The sequence below is a fragment of the Ciconia boyciana genome, chromosome 6, assembly GCF_034638445.1.
Source record: "Ciconia boyciana chromosome 6, ASM3463844v1, whole genome shotgun sequence".
Taxonomy (NCBI): domain Eukaryota; kingdom Metazoa; phylum Chordata; class Aves; order Ciconiiformes; family Ciconiidae; genus Ciconia; species Ciconia boyciana.
In genome coordinates, this window is record NC_132939.1 from 41,781,662 (window position 1) to 41,793,974 (window position 12,313).

Genomic DNA, 12,313 nt, shown 5'->3' on the forward strand with positions numbered 1-12,313 from the left:
AAAATCAAGTTGCAATCTACTGTGCAGGTGGTCTAGTTCTGTGATATCTCTTCTTCTAGTGCATGTTGGTCAGGACCCATTGTGCAAGGTCATCTCTGAGATGGTCTTTTGGAGTACTGTAAGGTGTTCTCTGCACCATCATCATCTGTTGGGTTTCACTGAAAAATCTCTGTGTTTGGGTGACTCTTTGTTCCATTATCATAGAACCACTCACACAAGAGTCAAAATCATTGGGGAAGGCAGGAAGAAAGAAAAAAGGCATCCAGAGTAAGTAGGACTTCTGTTCAGAGTCCTTGTTACCTATAGTAGAACTCCAAGCTTTAAATCTATATCCTTTCCTTTCCTTGCTGAACCAGAGTCCAACTCCCACGCAGACAGTGTTGATGTCAAGCCATGTCTTCCAGAATTCCGGTGCCATTTCTTAAGTACAGTCGCAACAACATCTAGTCCACCTTATATAGCCTTAGAATACAGGCTGGTGCCTCTGGTGATAAGAAAACACCATGTATGAACAATGAAAACGTCCTTATAATTTTATAGATGATGCTGAATAGTACTGATTTCCACCCTGCCCCTGCTTGCCTTTAGGAAGTAAAGAGTTCTGTCCCTCTTAACAATTTGTAATTACAGGTATAGTTCAGCTTTAAAACAAAATTTGTACCCATACCTATTTGCAGTTTGGGGGATTGCATCTTACCGCTCCATTATGTGGGACTTTGAGAAGTATGTCTTGCAAGACTGAGAGGAATATTTTTATCCTAAAGAAGTTCTGATTGGCAGAAAGCATGAACATATTGCTTTTCATGAACAGTGGCAAATGGCTGAGAGTTTTCCTTTGCTACAGTAAGGATGAATTGTTCATAGTAAAAAATATCAACACTTGAGCTATATGAATGAAAACTCCTGCCTATTCATTTCTTGTTTGATGATAGTCTGTTCTTCGTGGTGGTGTGCTCTGAAGTCTGGAAATTTTGTCATGTGGATGTTGAATAAGAGAGTACCATCAGGCAAGATATTGTTTATAATTTATTAAACCCTCATTCTGGTGTTACCCTCTTGCTGATTTTTTTCCAATATAATTGTTGTGCCACAATTTGTTCTTTCACTCTTCCTGTTATCGTTGACAGTTTTAGATAAGCTAAGCCTCTTCAGTTCGCTGGGGGGAAAGTGCCTCCTCTTGTCTTGGCATACCATTAAGGTGCCATGGTTAAATGTGCTCAAGGTAGTGCAAGTTCTAATGCTGATATAGATGAATTTATGGGGTAAGTGTGGTGCAATCACAGAATCGCAGAATCGCACAGGTTGGAAAAGACCTTTAAGATCATCGAGTCCAACCGTAAACCTAACACTAGTTCATGCTGATAAGCAGTGGTCTTAGTTCTTAACCTGCTAGAAGCATTTTTCTTCCTAGAACTGACAGAATAATAATAACTAAACCCCTCTTATTTCTGTTTGCATCCTTTCCTTGTTTCACACTAGTTAAGCTGTATTTTAGATTGAATTTCCTTTCTATTACTCTGATTACTTGCTTTTTGAATCTATTCCATAGCATCTTTTTGTCTTGCACCCATATTTAAGCTTCTCATTTTCTTGTAGCTCCTGCTGACCTTCTTTTATTTCTTTTTCCTCCCGTCTGTAGTCCTCGCACTTTTGCTTTATCTGTGCTTCTTTTCACAACACTGTCTGCTTTCTTTTATCTCCTGGTCAAATGCTTAGCTCTTGGAATTCAAAAGTCACCTTCAAAAACAGGTTTGGGTTCCTTTATCCCCGATCCTTCCAAGATACATGTGTTCTTCAAGGACTGAGCTTCCTTAGAAGAATCTGTAGTTTTCCTGTGAAACATTTCAGTCACTTTTATAGCATCTTCAAGACAGTATCTGTCCAGATGGGAAAAAAACTTACCAGAAGTACTTTTTTCATGAGTGCAGTCAGACTACAAGGGTTTGGGTTTGCCCTTAACACTGTAAATAGCTTAGGTATTGATATGTACCTACATAAAGGGGAAAAAGAGGCAGGATGATTTTTTTCTCCTTCCTCTCTTCCCTCCCTTTCCTTCTTTCCCTCCCTTCCCTCCCTCTCTCCCTCTTTTTTTTTTTTTTTTGTTGTTGTTGTCCTAGTTGTATCCTTCCATTGTAAAAAATTGTCCTAGGTGGACAAAGGTGCTTCCTTTTTGTTTGTTTGTTTGGTTTTTTTTCTTCAGGGATTGTGCTTTGAACAACGCATGTCAGAAATATAGTTTCTCTCCTGGAGCACATACGATATCTAACATTTTTACTGAGCTACCCAAAGCATCAGTGTTAATGCTGAGCTACTAATATTACAAATATTATGTTAATGTCTTATAGCTAGTTAAAGTTTTGAAGCAATGATTTTGTACCCTATAGTTTCAGAACCATCAAAATTTGGATTCCTCTTCCAGCTTAACTTAATTTTGGTGTATCTGATCAAGTTTATGGTAAAAGAAAGCAGTGTTAGGTAACTGAGAATGACTTAAAAGGGTAAAAACTTTTGAACCTTAATTTTCCATGTTCAGCTTAAGAGCCCTTGAAAGCCTGCTTTCTTATTTCTTTCATTTTATTGACTTCTATGAAGTTGGTCTTAGTTAAACAATAATCGAAGGGAGATCAGAGTCAGACTTGCTTATCTCAGGAGCTGCAGTCTGTAACAGTGTTTATGTACTTGTGTACTCATAAAATTGTATGAGATGAAAATTTGAGAGAATTTGATACTGAAAAATTTCTTGGCCACTATCAGTGTTGTTGAAACAGGTTTTGAATTTGAGAACAAAGTTCTGCAATTGCCAATATTTTTAAATTTGGCTAGAGTTCAGGTGCAAAATGCAGTTGGAAACATGTTTAGAGGTGCCATTGATACTGTTTATGATATAGCTTTTGTTCCAAAATTTGTAAGGTACAATGAGATGAGAAAGTAATTTTTTGGATTGTATTCAGAAGATGGGTGATGGTGAAACTAGAAAGCTCTGAGTACAAAAATAGTATCGTATGTGGAGAAAATGAAGTTGCCTCTGTCATTTAGAAATGACACAATCCAGAAGCAATATTTCTGCACCGAGGTTGGGGAAATACCTTTCTGATGCTTTGAGTCAATCTTAAATAACCTTGTAAAATTGCACAATAGAAAGGAAAGGGGATAAAGCAACTGTACTCATTATCTTGGGTGATGGTGTCAATCAACTGGTAACACAGCATGACTGGATATCTGTTTTTAGGTGACTGGTAAGTCAACATCAAGGGTCAGGATTTTATCCAAGTAGTGATTGAGAGAAAGAGTTTGCTAAATAGTTACCAAAGCCATGGTTCATCCTTGTAGTACAGAAAGTCTCTTATTTTCATGTATATTAAAAATTAATCCCTAAAATGAAGAAAACATTTTACAGTGCACTATTACTGTCATAACTGAATGTCTGAAACAACTGAATGTATGCATTTGATAATGTATTATTGATATTAGATAGTACCAGGAACCAAAACAATAGAGCAGAACCCTTCAGTATGACTTAGTACAAAAAACAATTTATGCTCCAAACAGCTTAGTCTATTTCTGTGAATTCCCAAATGGAGACAAAAAACAATGGCTGTGGTGTTCTACTAGATAAGGCCTGAAAATATTATATTTAACAGCTGAATTATTTATGGTTAAACTTTACATGAGAGTGAGAATTTGCAGGTTCAGCTAGCCGCAGTGTGTTATGTCTCATATAATACAGTATACTGATTTCCAAAACGGATCAGGCTCTCTCGTCTCAGCAGCTGCATTGTTCAGCATTCCAAAAAGTAGCAGTTTCTTCAAAAACTTTATTTATTATAATAAAATTATTAAAATTTAGTGTAACAAAGCTAGTTTCAGAAATCACAGCATGTCTTATGGCTATTTTGACCTATTTTATCACTAGGATTGGGGCTGGGGCTTAAATGTCTGCTTAAACGCCTGAAGTTGCATTGTTGGGTCTGACATACTAATATTGTGTCCTGAAGAATTCTTCAGGTAGATGATTGGGTTTTTTAAATTATTGTTATTATAACTTTTGTACTGAGAGACTGAGCATCCAGTATTGCACTACCTATAACATATCTGATACTGTCTTAATTTAAGGAAGAAGCCCAACCAAATGATGATCTTGAATGACTGCTAGAGAAAGATATGACTTGCATTGTAGTTAGAGGTTGGCTATGACTGACATACTTTGTACAGTACATATGAGAGGGTAAGAAATAATAGAACCTGAAAACGGGCTAAAATAACCTTGCCTAGTTCTTGTCTGATCTGTTACGAGGTCATATTACTTGATACAAGTAATTTCTCATAATCAACTTCCATAATGAAAAGGAATAAGCTTGTTTAGCCTCTGGGTAATTTTCTCTGAAATAATGTTAAGATCTCTCCTAAGTGATTAGCATGTATTTATTATGAAACTGGACTGTGAAATGACAGTGAAACATACTATTTTTATTTTCCCTAACTTTGAGCTAAGACTTATAGCAGTGCCTTCATTCTGCTGTCATAGGAGAAATCCTGAGAGTACTGGTTTTGAGGTAACTCCCTGGAAAAATAGCAGGACTGGTTGGAAGTTTGCAGGGAAATTTGTTTGTATCAAAACACTGTGATTTTTAACTGCCGGTATTTGCCGAAAAAAACTTTCTTTGTTCTTTTCTGGTTTAAAGGAGAAAAGGAATATTATTTTTTTTTTAAAGTGGTCAGAAAAAAGCAAACTAAAATGACAACTGAAATCTGGATAAAATGAAATTTTGAACAAAGGAAGAAAGATCTCACCCTCTTTTTTTCTATGAAAAATGTCAAAAGCAATTTAATTGATCAAAGAATTTGAAGAGGTTATTTATGGGAAATTTTTGATGTGAGGATTTTTCTATCTCAAATTTAAAATTGCAGATCAGTCTTGTAGAATCAATTAACCTTCAGTTAAAAACATCCTGTTCCCAACCACCAGCTATATATACAATTAAAGAAGCAAACTTGAACTAGGGTTCTGTGAGTGATTTGATAAGATATTTTCAGGTAGCTGAAATTAAATTATTTTTTTTAATATTAATAGATGTTGAGTTTTATCTTGAAGTTGAAATGAGGAAATTCCCTTTAATGCACAATTGGAATAAAATTTAGTGTTGCAAAACAAGTGGACTTCTATGTATTTCAGCAGCAGCAGCTCCTAGAGAGCTACCAAGCTAGCTGTGTTTAGAGAGAATTAACAGTAATCTTGCTTGGAGCTGGAAAAGGTTGGTACTAACATACTGCACCACTCGCTTCGTGGAGTCCTTGTGCTCATTAGTGGATGAGCACTTCAAGAAAGTGACACACACAGATATGAAATTAAATGTCATGTCTGTAAACTGTTTTGTTTTAGGGAGTGGAAATAATCTGTTTGGTATTTTGATGGTGGATAACTTTTCAAACAACTTCTCAGCAACTAAAGGGTTTAAGATCGTGCCTGTACAAAGGCATACAAACAATTGCGGATTCTTCCTGCTCTCCTACCTGACCGGACATGGGTCAAGACCTATGGTGGTATACACACAAGTGAATAAGCAGAGCCTCTGTGAAACAGCTCTGAATGTTTTCACCTATGTCTCACTGCCTCTGTGCATACTTAAAGACCATTTTAAATTCAGATTAGTATTCGGCCAAGCCTAATCTTGATTTTGCTGTCTTCCAATTTAAAAGATGTTTCACATTACCTCTTTGGAGAAAAATTTTGGAACAAGGGTCCACCTTCTTGCTAGAATAATTATTTTGGATCCTTCACCATCTGACTTTTGTAGCTGGTGAAGGGAAAAACTATATTATGATTGAAAATACTTTGCTCACTACTGGCCACTAGAATGACAAAAAATGGCTTCATCCAGGCAGCTTAAAAAAAAAACACCCAAAACCACAAACCAAAAAACAACAACCAACTGCACACATGTGTGTTGAAGAATCAGCATATGAAAGTTGCCACTATGTATGTCTTTTATGTACTGCTGACATTCTGGAGTGAAAATTAGGATAACAAAAACCTAAGGTGGTGTAGGGCAGTTAGCTAATAAAGGATGCTGAAGTAATGATGAATTAATATGAAGCAGCTAATTTGTCTTTGTCCATTTTAATACTAATCTCTTTGAACCACATCATCTCCCAGTCACTGTTTCTTACTGCAGGGCAAACCTGCACTGAGTTAGAAACGGCCAGGAAACACAGCTACTCATCCCAGTATATTTGATTCCCTGAATACATTGCTCTATATGAGTCTGGCACTACACAATTGTTTTCAATGTCTGTACAGGTTGTAGCGTAGAATTTTTTCTGATGTACCTCATAGTGGTTGTCTAATGGGATCATTTCCAGCTAGTCACCCTGCTTTTTCTTAAGTGAGAACATAAAATGATACGAGCTGGGAGTGTATAAATTTTATGCACTGTTTCAGGCAAGACTTCAGTATACATCACAGTGTTTAGGTTTTTACATAAGCATGTATGGCATATTTTCTTTAGTAGAGAATTATTCCTTTCTCTCCACAGTGGCTTTCTAGGCTCAGTGTGACAATTCCAACACTCAATTAATTTCAGAGGAATTGTTAAACATAGGGTTGGGTTTTTTTGGTTGGTTTTTTTTTTTTCCTCCCCCTCAGCTGTTCTTTTTGAGGATAATTGCAGTTAATGCTGGACTAGAACTATTGGATGTATTTTTAGATAAACTTGGTGCTTGTGTAAAGATGCACAGTTGGTACCTCTTGAGATGTGAACTCTCTCTCTGAAACAGAACTCTGCTTTGCTTCCAGTTTTAATCCACTGATTAATTGTAGGGGCTGCTTAATTGTAGGGGCATAATACTGTACAGTTTCCACAGTTTATGAAATTCCTGGACTTAACAATACAGGTGCAAATTGTTGATAGGATGAGTATATTGGATTTATGCCCAAAGCTTTTATTCATACAGTTTATCATACTTGTGGCTTTATATATATACTGAAATGAATTTAGATCAGGGACTTAGTGTTTATTGAAGCAGCTGAAGACACTGAATAAACTGAGGACTTGAGAGAGGTGAGTTCAGGACTGTTTGCTGGTTGAAATTTTCAGTTATGCTTTCTTTAAAAGGAAGCTGTTTGCAGGTTAAGGTCTTTTGTTGAGTTGTTCCTGAAAGGAATACCTGAAAGGGGTCCTGTTTGGATCTTCCAGGTCCTCCTTTGGAGAACTGCTTGCAAAAACCATGGCAACTAGAATGGCTGAAGCACCCTCTTAGGTATATAAGGCGGTTGGGCAAATGACTGAGACAGTGAGAGGAATTGTGGTCTACCACTTTAAAGGCCTTTGGTCAAGGAGCACATAGGAAATATAATGACTGCTTCCGTTGGCAAGACATTGGAGTTCTTTTGAAGAATGAAGAGACCTAGGTTGTGAATAACAGCAAAATTTGAAGTTTCTGGATAACATGGTCTTAAAGTGGTATTTTATCCTCCGTCCTATCCTCCTAAGTCACCTTTTTTTAAGGCTGATGCTCAGTTTTTCATTTGAACAGAGGCAATTACATATTCCTGTTCATCCTTCAAATTGCCTTTTTTGAATCCTTTTCCAGCTCCACTGTTTTCCCTTTGTGATGAGGGGGCCAGAATTGCACATAACATGCTGGATATGTACAATGGATTTATATAGTGATGTAATGATTTTTTTTTTTCCCTGCTTTATTTCCTATTCCTTTGCTAAATGTTCCTAAAGTTTGATTTTCTTTTTGACTGCTATTGAGTATTAAGCCAATAGTTTTTATGGGACTTTGATAGTTTTCCTTCCAAGACATTGCTCTTGAGTAGTAACATTCATATTTGAGCCCATTCTATACATGCAGTTAGGACTGTTTTTTTTTTCCTCACACACATAACTTCATATTTGCCTATAGTGAGTTCAGTCTGATATTTTATTGCTCATTTTTTCAGTCTTGTAAGGTCTTGCATTTACTCAGAGTTTAAATTTGTCCCAAGTATTTCAATACCTTCTGCAGACTTTTTCACTTCATTGTTCATCCACTTTTCAGGTCATTTATCGGTTTATTGAGAAGCACGGTGCCTAGCAGAGGTTTCTGTGAAACTCTGCTTGTGATCTCTGTTTGTCTCCATTCGTTCTCCATTCCACTGTCTGTTTATTGCTACTGTTTCCAGCCTTTTACTCAATTATTTGTCCATTCAAGGACCTTTTTCCTTATCCTGTGGCTATTTAGATTCCTTTAGCTTTTGGCATTGGGTCTTGTCAAAGCATTTTGTGATCTGTTTGGAAAACTCTAATAGCATGGCTTTTCAAAAGCAATGGAGGCCCTTCCTCTAAAAAATTGATACTTTTTTAGGGTGTTGCCTCATTCTGCTACAGTTTCTACTAATTTTCCTGGTATAAGCATCAGGTGGAAAGGTGCCCCAGAACCTTTCTTTAAAAACTGGTATCCTAAGAACTAAAGAAGTTTCAAATGAAAGGTCACACACACCACAATCAGCAATTTGGCTATTTCACCTATTTTTTATATTTTGGCTTCTCACATATTGCCTGGGTATACAATGCCTAGACCTTGGGGTCTATCAGTTTGTTTCATTAGTCTTTCATAGTCTTTCCTACTATCCCATTGATTTCAGACAGATCCTTTGCTAAATCCTCCAGCAGAATTTCCACTTGCCCTGATTTGCCACAATAATTTCCAATTTCTAGCTAAACACTTGCCTTGTAAGTGCCGTGTTTTCCTTCACTTTGTATTAGAAAGAGAAACAGCAGATACCAAAGAGCATGTTGAGTCATTGCAGTGTCTTAAATCCTGATTTATAGACATAATGAGGAACTCAGACATCCATGGTGGGATTTCTGCAGTTAATCATTGGTGGTCTGGGTTTGCTACCACTAAAGCCTTGGGGGTAGACTTTTTAATGGACTTTAAATCAGTCACATTAAAAATTTTAATCATGATTCACATTAATGTTCAGGCTTAATATTGGCATTACTATGCAAGGCTCTTCTGGTCTGTAGCCTGCAGGAGTTCAGGCATCATCATATTCCCTATCAGATATACCTTCTAAGAGTTTACACACACCAAATAGGAGGCCCAGCAGAGCTAAATGAAATGTTTTTTCCCTTCCTGTCCAATTTGTTCAGATTTTTAGGTGTAATAGTAGGATAATTGTAAAGGAGGTATTTTTGAAATGTGTTCACAGAGAATGATATGAAGAGAAAAAACTAAATTGGCTCTCTTAGAATTCAGTTCTTTGAAAGCTTTTTGAAATAGTTGTATTTCTTAAATCATGTAGGAAATCTGCAATAGACTCAGTGTAGCATGGATAGTGTTAATGTGATATTAAATTCAAGTTGCTCTGTATATAGTTACTGACATGATGTATTTCAGTTTTTTGGTGTACTGACAGTTTATCTTTGCAGTAGATACAGTAGATTGCATTTTCAAGGAAAGATGTAATGAGCCTTATAACTTGGCAGAGAATTCCTGAGACTATTGAAATGGAAAAGAAATGGAAATAAAACTTGGCTGTGTGAGATATTCATTTTGACTGTCTCTATTTAAGAAAACCCAACATCAATGAACTCATTAAATCTGATGTTAAAATTTACATCATTAGATTTCAAAGTCAGCAAGCAGACATAAGTATTCAATGATGGAGTTTCTCTGGGTTTTTTGGGCTATTTTGGAGAAAGAAATGAATTGTTTACTTGACAGACAGGTGGCTGTATAGTGCTTATGGCTGATTTTAACAACATGTGACAGTAAGAAAAATTAGAGCTTATTACCATTCACTCAACCCAGTGTCTGCACCACTGATCAATGCTCGGACTACTGTATGGCTTAAAATGCTTAACGAATCTTTGTTTGACAGGAACCAACTGCTGTTGGAGGAAAACGTGGATGATCTGATAGCTGGCAGAGTGAATATGACCTGCACTTTATAAACAAGGAAAATGTGAATAACTGGGGAGCAGAATGAGTGAGAGAAGTCTTTCAAGGCTTGTGGTGATTGATGAACTATATTATGGTTGGCATACACATTCTATGTTTTGCATAAAAGCGTTAGCATCTGATTGAGCAGAAAACCAGGGGAAAGCGAGATTGCCGATGTGATTAGTGGAAGGTAATCAGCCATCTGTTAGGCATAATGCACTTACTAAAGATGAAGATAGAAAGCATATGTGTGCATGTGCTTACACAGGATCTCTCACCTTTTATACAAGTATCCATGAAAATATAGGACTGTATATAAAGAATGAATACAAAGCAAAAATATACTCTCAATTCATCTATTTTTTTTCTCCCACCAGAAAGAGTACAAGCTTGTAGTTGTAGTACAAGCTACATAACATATGTGTAGTTCATAAATGTGTCCTGTCAGCAGACTGAAACAATAGCTTCAGAAGTGACAGAAACAAAGAATTGAGGTGTATTTTTTAAAAATAATGGCATCATAACTCTCTCACTCTGATTGTGATGATGAAAATAAGGCTGTGCCCTGAAAATATTGAGACATGAACTTTTTATTGATCAGGACATTTGAAAATATATTTTCAGCTGTTCACTTGCAAATTTAAAATCTATTTATACAGCTGTTTATACAATCTATTTATAAATCTGTTTATACAGCTATTCCAGGTACAGAAAGGATTTGGTTTAGAAGAAAGCTAGAGTCTGATGTAGAATTGCTTGCCCAGCTAAAACTGTCATTGATGCTACCAGGATTTTGTGTTGTAGAAAACTATTGAGCTTAGCTTTTCACGTTTATAAAGAACTTTAGCGGTGATAGAGGTCCTGCTTAGAAGGAAATGAATCACTTCTTTACCTGTTTTCAAAAATTATTTTTGCATAGTAGTGTATAAAGAGCAACTCTACAAAATGTATTCAGTTTTAATATGTGTTCTAACACTTATTATAGTGGTTTACAATTCACTATCTGTACATCTCACAAGATCTGGAAAAACAGAATACTCCAGAAATATAAAAAAATCTAAGGCCAGCCAGCATTTAAAATCAGTCACTTAAAATGTCAAACACCACAATATATGACCCCAAAGTATTGTTTAACTTGATCATCCATTCAAATCTTTTTTTTAGCAAATGTTTTAGTCCACTAGATGACAGCTTGGTATATGGAATATTTTTCTTAAAGACACTTTTTCAAATTTCAAATTAAAATTGGTTTTGCTGAAATTTATCATACGTTACTGATGGTACATTATGCAAATACTGGAACTGCTGAAGAAGGACTTCCATGCCCCATCTTGATGTTTCTACCTTCCACATTTCAGTATAAAAGTAATATCCTAAATTTTGGAGGGGAAAGGGTATAGCTAGAGGACAATAGATGCAAGCATCTATACGAGAATGGGGTGGAGAGCAGCTAATTTAGTCATCTTCAGTAGCTGTTGTCTTAACAAAACTTTATGAATGCAGACCTCTGCAAGGCTGCTGACCTAGTTACAAATATGGAAGTCTAACTTGCACGTGGTCAGTAACCCAAAAAGCAGAACCTACTTCTGATCAAAAGTATTTTGGCAAGTTTTATAACTCCTAAATTGCTTAAAGTAGATATGTCTATGAGGTTTGCTGTTGTTGCCGGGCCTTGTTGTTCGCTATTTAGTATTTCAACATTAGAACTTTGTAAAAACACCTCTGTGGCAGGGATTTTCCTATATTTCCTTTCATATCCGATGCATGAAGGTGACTGAAGCTTACACTCTCATTGCCTTGCCAGCGCGTTTCATAGGTCAGTGCAGGCGTGACAGGGGAATTATGTTGCTTTGCCACAGTTGTGGAGGAGCTGGGGGAGGGATAGCAGGGTGGAGCTTACTGTTTCTCCAGTGATTTTAGGAGCACTCCTGTGAACGCGACGCTTTAGTGCCAGTTTTCTCGGAGAGCGCAGGAGAACGTTTCAGTTTTCCTTTCTTGCAGCGTAGTTGGATGATGATACCTTTTTATTCTGCCAAGAAACAATTTAATGAATCCGTGTCCTAGTGTTCGGACTCAGACATTTCTAGCTGCAACAGTTTCTCCTTTCAAGCCTTTGTGGGCTTTTTAAAGCTTTTCCAGACCTTGCTAATTAGTATCCACAGTGTGTTTTATTACGTTTGTAGGTTGGTTTTTTTTTAAGAATGTGAAAAGAATGATCTATTTTAAAGTTTCTCCACATATTCTTACTTGAAGTGTTGCAACTTGTTGTGATCTGGCAGAAAGAAAAGGATTCAAAGGACTTGACTTTAAGAGCAACTAGGATTAAGGAGGCATTAGCTGTAATGCTGGAGAGCCAGTATATAGAGTCAAGCACATCATA